Raw genomic sequence first — 7500 nt, forward strand, 5'->3', positions numbered from 1 at the left:
TACGAGTTTTAGTGACCCTTTTGTTCCCCGCAGGTCCCCGTAGGACGACCATCACCAGTTAAGGTGTAGTTGACTTGTCAGGGCACGGTAGTCCCCACAAGTCCCCGATTATTCGTGGATATCGTCCTACGAGTTTTTGTGACCCTTGGGTTCCCGAACTTTGCTACGATGGTTCTGCCTCCAGAGGAGACTTATGAACACTTCGTATCATTTCTTACACCGAACCATGGGATCGCGAGATTGCTCCCGGATCCCTAATCACCTTACATTTTCGTTTCGTTTCCGTACACTACGATGAGCTAATTCAATTTGTTTGTTCGTCTGGCGAACGTTTTATTGCGGAATTACCGCGGTACTTCCAGCCGGGTATGGCTGCCGTACGACCTACAGGATAGATCATCGAACCACTTTTCGTGCATATTGTCCGTCGAGGGTATCACCTCGATACCCCCAACAGACCTTTGGACACTTCCTCACTACTCCTTGGAGCAGCAATCAGGGAACCATATAGTAGGAACAGCCGAATATGGAACTCTTTTCGTACTTTGGACACCTCCTATAACTTGTATGGCGACTTCGGGGACCTTCATTTCGTTCTCAGTTGGTACCCCTATTTCGGTCTTTGGACACCTCGTCTTACCCGTATAACTCACTTTAGGTCCACTTATTTGCCTGATATCTCATCGTGAACCCGTTTTTCGTACACCGTACACACCTAGGAACACCACATATGCGTTTCCCTTTCGATCGTGAAGTTTTCAAATTTTTCGATTTTTGGTCCTAGAAATTCATGAACGGTGGGAGACCAAAATTTTTCATAAAAAAAAAATTTTCACCGTTTGACCATAAAAACCTTCTTTTCGTACATACCCCATCATTTCTTCACGTTTTAGGCCATTTCTGAAATTTTCGCTTCGATAGTGTGTCCCCTATAATACAAAATGAACATTTTGCATCTCCCACAAGTGGCCATTTTTTTCCGCCACTGAAGAACACGACCTCGGGAACTCGGACCTAGGACGTGGCCATGTAAGTCATAGGCCACCCCAACTTTTGCAAAATACTGTTTCTTTTCACTTTTCATGATCTAAGGCGCGTTCCGACGGCGTTTTGAACAAATTTATGAGAAAAAAAATTTTGACCCTCGGACCAAAATTTTTTCGTTCGGGGCCCCATGGCCTATGGCCAGTATGGGAACTCGGGATGCCGATATGACAAAATTTGTCAAAAAATCACTAAAAAGTCGCTATGGCCCATTATTTAGAGCTTGTTGAGACCTTTCTAAAACACCTTGGTTGACCCCTGTCCGATAAGTAGTTTTCGAGATATTCGAGAAAATGTGATTTTTTGGGACTTAGAAAATTTTTGACCCGTACCCTAAGAAAAAGTGATTTTTTCATAGGACAATTTTTTCTTCGCAAATACTGTTTGGTTTCACTTTTCATTATTAGAAACGCGTTCCGAAGCCATTTTCATCAAAATCTCGTGAAAAAAAAAATTCACCCCCGGACCAAAAGTTGGCCGTTCGGTGCCCTATGGCCTATGGCCAGTATGGGAACCAAGGATGCCGATATGCGAAAAAGTGTCAAAAAATCACTTGAAAGTCGCTATGGCTCATTAAATAGAGCTTGTAAAGACCTTTCTAAAACACCTTGGTTGACCCCTGTCCGATACGTAGATTTCGAGATATTCGAGAACATGTGATTTTTTGGGACTTAGAAAATTTTTGACCCGTACCCTAAGAAAAAGTGATTTTTTCATAGGACAATTTTTTCTTCGCAAATACTGTTTGGTTTCACTTTTCATTATTAGAAACGCGTTCCGAAGCCATTTTCATCAAAATCTCGTGAAAAAAAAATTTCACCCCCGGACCAAAAGTTGGCCGTTCGGTGCCCTATGGCCTATGGCCAGTATGGGAACCAAGGATGCCGATATGCGAAAAAGTGTCAAAAAATCACTTGAAAGTCGCTATGGCTCATTAAATAGAGCTTGTAAAGACCTTTCTAAAACACCTTGGTTGACCCCTGTCCGATACGTAGTTTTCGAGATATTCGAGAACATGTGATTTTTTGGGACTTAGAAAATTTTTGACCCGTACCCTAAGAAAAAGTGATTTTTTCATAGGACAATTTTTTCTTCGCAAATACTGTTTGGTTTCACTTTTCATTATTAGAAACGCGTTCCGAAGCCATTTTCATCAAAATCTCGTGAAAAAAAATTTCACCCCCGGACCAGAAGTTGGCCGTTCGGTGCCCTATGACCTATGGCCAGTATGGGAACCAAGGATGCCGATATGCGAAAAAGTGTCAAAAAATCACTTGAAAGTCGCTATGGCTCATTAAATAGAGCTTGTAAAGACCTTTCTAAAACACCTTGGTTGACCCCTGTCCGATACGTAGTTTTCGAGATATTCGAGAATAAGTGATTTTTTGGGACTTAGAAAATTTTCGACCATGACATATATGAAAAGTGATTTTTTCATAGGACCAAAAAGTTTGTCCAAATAGGGTTTTGGTTCACTTTTTATGGTCAGATAAGTGATCCGATGCTATTTTCATGATCATTAGAGGGATTTCACGCTGTGACCAAAAATTTTCATACTTCATACTTGTCCCGGTGCCGTATATGGGAGGACCGGGGGAACATGTCTTCGTAAGTCGTGATGTTCAGTGACGGATTTCTGGGACTTAGAAAAAAAATGTGCTCTCAGGCACATTATATGTTCCATACACACATTATTTTCATTCTTCATACTTGTCCCCGTGCCGTATATGGGAGGACCGGGGGAACATGTCTTCGTAAGTCGTGATGTTCAGTGACGGATTTCTGGGACTTAGAAAAAAATGTGCTCTCAGGCACATTATATGTTCCATACACACATGATTTTCATTCTTCATACTTGTCCCCGTGCCGTATATGGGAGGACCGGGGGAAGATGTGTTTGTAAGTCGTGATGTTCAGTGACGGATTTCTGGGACTTAGAAAAAAAATGTGCTCCCAGGCACATTATATGTTCCATACACACATGATTTTCATTCTTCATACTTGTCCCCGTGCCGTATATGGGAGGACCGGGGGAACATGTCTTCGTAAGTCGTGATGTTCAGTGACGGATTTCTGGGACTTAGAAAAAAATGTGCTCTCAGGCACATTATATGTTCCATACACACATTATTTTCATTCTTCATACTTGTCCCCGTGCCGTATATGGGAGGACCGGGGGAAGATGTGTTTGTAAGTCGTGATGTTCAGTGACGGATTTCTGGGACTTAGAAAAAAAATGTGCTCTCAGGCACATTATATGTTCCATACACACATGATTTTCATTCTTCATACTTGTCCCCGTGCCGTATATGGGAGGACCGGGGGAACATGTCTTCGTAAGTCGTGATGTTCAGTGACGGATTTCTGGGACTTAGAAAAAAATGTGCTCTCAGGCACATTATATGTTCCATACACACATGATTTTCATTCTTCATACTTGTCCCCGTGCCGTATATGGGAGGACCGGGGGAAGATGTGTTTGTAAGTCGTGATGTTCAGTGACGGATTTCTGGGACTTAGAAAAAAAATGTGCTCCCAGGCACATTATATGTTCCATACACACATGATTTTCATTCTTCATACTTGTCCCCGTGCCGTATATGGGAGGACCGGGGGAAGATGTGTTTGTAAGTCGTGATGTTCAGTGACGGATTTCTGGGACTTAGAAAAATAAATGTACCCTTAGGCACATTATTTGTATCAATAATTGTATCCCCAGCCTTTCATGGGGAACTTTTCCGTATTCCCGGACTTGTACATTTTGCGGGTTCCACCTCCCGACAATGTATCTCTACTGTGCATTACGTACCTTATAACGCACGGCACCCATTGGGTGACTCCACTTAACCATCTTTCGATAATGCCCGTGTTGCAGATATAATCCCAACATCTTCCAGGCTTTATATGTACATCGAACGTTACATACGATGCACCCCGTATTCCCGGACTTGTACATTTTGCGGGTTCCACCTCCCGACAATGTATCTCTACTGTGCATTACGTACCTTATAACGCACGGCACCCATTGGGTGACTCCACTTAACCATCTTTCGATAATGCCCGTGTTGCAGATATAATCCCAACACCTTCCAGGCTTTATACGTACATCGAACGTTACATACGATGCACCCCGTATTCCCGGACTTGTACATTTTTCGGGTTCCACCTCCCGACAATGTATCTCTACTGTGCATTACGTACCTGATAACGCACGGCACCCATTGGGTGACTCCACTTAACCATCTTTCGATAATGCCCGTGTTGCAGATATAATCCCAACACCTACCAGGCTTTATATGTACATCGAACGTTACATACGATGCACCCCGTATTCCCGGACTTGTACATTTTGCGGGTTCCACCTCCCGACAATGTATCTCTACTGTGCATTACGTACCTTATAACGCACGGCACCCATTGGGTGACTCCACTTAACCATCTTTCGATAATGCCCGTGTTGCAGATATAATCCCAACACCTACCAGGCTTTATATGTACATCGAACGTTACATACGATGCACCCCGTATTCCCGGACTTGTACATTTTTCGGGTTCCACCTCCCGACAATGTATCTCTACTGTGCATTACGTACCTGATAACGCACGGCACCCATTGGGTGACTCCACTTAACCATCTTTCGATAATGCCCGTGTTGCAGATATAATCCCAACACCTACCAGGCTTTATATGTACATCGAACGTTACATACGATGCACCCCGTATTCCCGGACTTGTACATTTTGCGGGTTCCACCTCCCGACAATGTATCTCTACTGTGCATTACGTACCTGATAACGCACGGCACCCATTGGGTGACTCCACTTAACCATCTTTCGATAATGCCCGTGTTGCAGATATAATCCCAACACCTACCAGGCTTTATATGTACATCGAACGTTACATACGATGCACCCCGTATTCCCGGACTTGTACATTTTTCGGGTTCCACCTCCCGACAATGTATCTCTACTGTGCATTACGTACCTTATAACGCACGGCACCCATTGGGTGACTCCACTTAACCATCTTTCGATAATGCCTGTGTTGCAGATATAATCCCAACACCTACCAGGCTTTATATGTACATCGAACGTTACATACGATGCACCCCGTATTCCCGGACTTGTACATTTTGCGGGTTCCACCTCCCGACAATGTATCTCTACTGTGCATTACGTACCTTATAACGCACGGCACCCATTGGGTGACTCCACTTAACCATCTTTCGATAATGCCTGTGTTGCAGATATAATCCCAACACCTACCAGGCTTTATATGTACATCGAACGTTACATACGATGCACCCCGTATTCCCGGACTTGTACATTTTTCGGGTTCCACCTCCCGACAATGTATCTCTACTGTGCATTACGTACCTTATAACGCACGGCACCCATTGGGTGACTCCACTTAACCATCTTTCGATAATGCCTGTGTTGCAGATATAATCCCAACACCTACCAGGCTTTATATGTACATCGAACGTTACATACGATGCACCCCGTATTCCCGGACTTGTACATTTTGCGGGTTCCACCTCCCGACAATGTATCTCTACTGTGCATTACGTACCTGATAACGCACGGCACCCATTGGGTGACTCCACTTAACCATCTTTCGATAATGCCCGTGTTGCAGATATAATCCCAACACCTACCAGGCTTTATATGTACATCGAACGTTACATACGATGCACCCCGTATTCCCGGACTTGTACATTTTTCGGGTTCCACCTCCCGACAATGTATCTCTACTGTGCATTACGTACCTTATAACGCACGGCACCCATTGGGTGACTCCACTTAACCATCTTTCGATAATGCCTGTGTTGCAGATATAATCCCAACACCTACCAGGCTTTATATGTACATCGAACGTTACATACGATGCACCCCGTATTCCCGGACTTGTACATTTTGCGGGTTCCACCTCCCGACAATGTATCTCTACTGTGCATTACGTACCTTATAACGCACGGCACCCATTGGGTGACTCCACTTAACCATCTTTCGATAATGCCCGTGTTGCAGATATAATCCCAACACCTACCAGGCTTTATATGTACATCGAACGTTACATACGATGCACCCCGTATTCCCGGACTTGTACATTTTTCGGGTTCCACCTCCCGACAATGTATCTCTACTGTGCATTACGTACCTTATAACGCACGGCACCCATTGGGTGACTCCACTTAACCATCTTTCGATAATGCCCGTGTTGCAGATATAATCCCAACACCTTCCAGGCTTTATACGTACATCGAACGTTACATACGATGCACCCCGTATTCCCGGACTTGTACATTTTGCGGGTTCCACCTCCCGACAATGTATCTCTACTGTGCATTACGTACCTTATAACGCACGGCACCCATTGGGTGACTCCACTTAACCATCTTTCGATAATGCCCGTGTTGCAGATATAATCCCAACACCTACCAGGCTTTATATGTACATCGAACGTTACATACGATGCACCCCGTATTCCCGGACTTGTACATTTTTCGGGTTCCACCTCCCGACAATGTATCTCTACTGTGCATTACGTACCTGATAACGCACGGCACCCATTGGGTGACTCCACTTAACCATCTTTCGATAATGCCCGTGTTGCAGATATAATCCCAACACCTACCAGGCTTTATATGTACATCGAACGTTACATACGATGCACCCCGTATTCCCGGACTTGTACATTTTTCGGGTTCCACCTCCCGACAATGTATCTCTACTGTGCATTACGTACCTTATAACGCACGGCACCCATTGGGTGACTCCACTTAACCATCTTTCGATAATGCCTGTGTTGCAGATATAATCCCAACACCTACCAGGCTTTATATGTACATCGAACGTTACATACGATGCACCCCGTATTCCCGGACTTGTACATTTTGCGGGTTCCACCTCCCGACAATGTATCTCTACTGTGCATTACGTACCTTATAACGCACGGCACCCATTGGGTGACTCCACTTAACCATCTTTCGATAATGCCCGTGTTGCAGATATAATCCCAACACCTACCAGGCTTTATATGTACATCGAACGTTACATACGATGCACCCCGTATTCCCGGACTTGTACATTTTTCGGGTTCCACCTCCCGACAATGTATCTCTACTGTGCATTACGTACCTGATAACGCACGGCACCCATTGGGTGACTCCACTTAACCATCTTTCGATAATGCCCGTGTTGCAGATATAATCCCAACACCTACCAGGCTTTATATGTACATCGAACGTTACATACGATGCACCCCGTATTCCCGGACTTGTACATTTTTCGGGTTCCACCTCCCGACAATGTATCTCTACTGTGCATTACGTACCTTATAACGCACGGCACCCATTGGGTGACTCCACTTAACCATCTTTCGATAATGCCTGTGTTGCAGATATAATCCCAACACCTACCAGGCTTTATATGTACATCGAACGTTACATACGA

This window comes from Anopheles stephensi, unplaced genomic scaffold (genome assembly GCF_013141755.1).
Source record: "Anopheles stephensi strain Indian unplaced genomic scaffold, UCI_ANSTEP_V1.0 ucontig398, whole genome shotgun sequence".
Taxonomy (NCBI): Eukaryota; Metazoa; Arthropoda; class Insecta; order Diptera; family Culicidae; genus Anopheles; species Anopheles stephensi.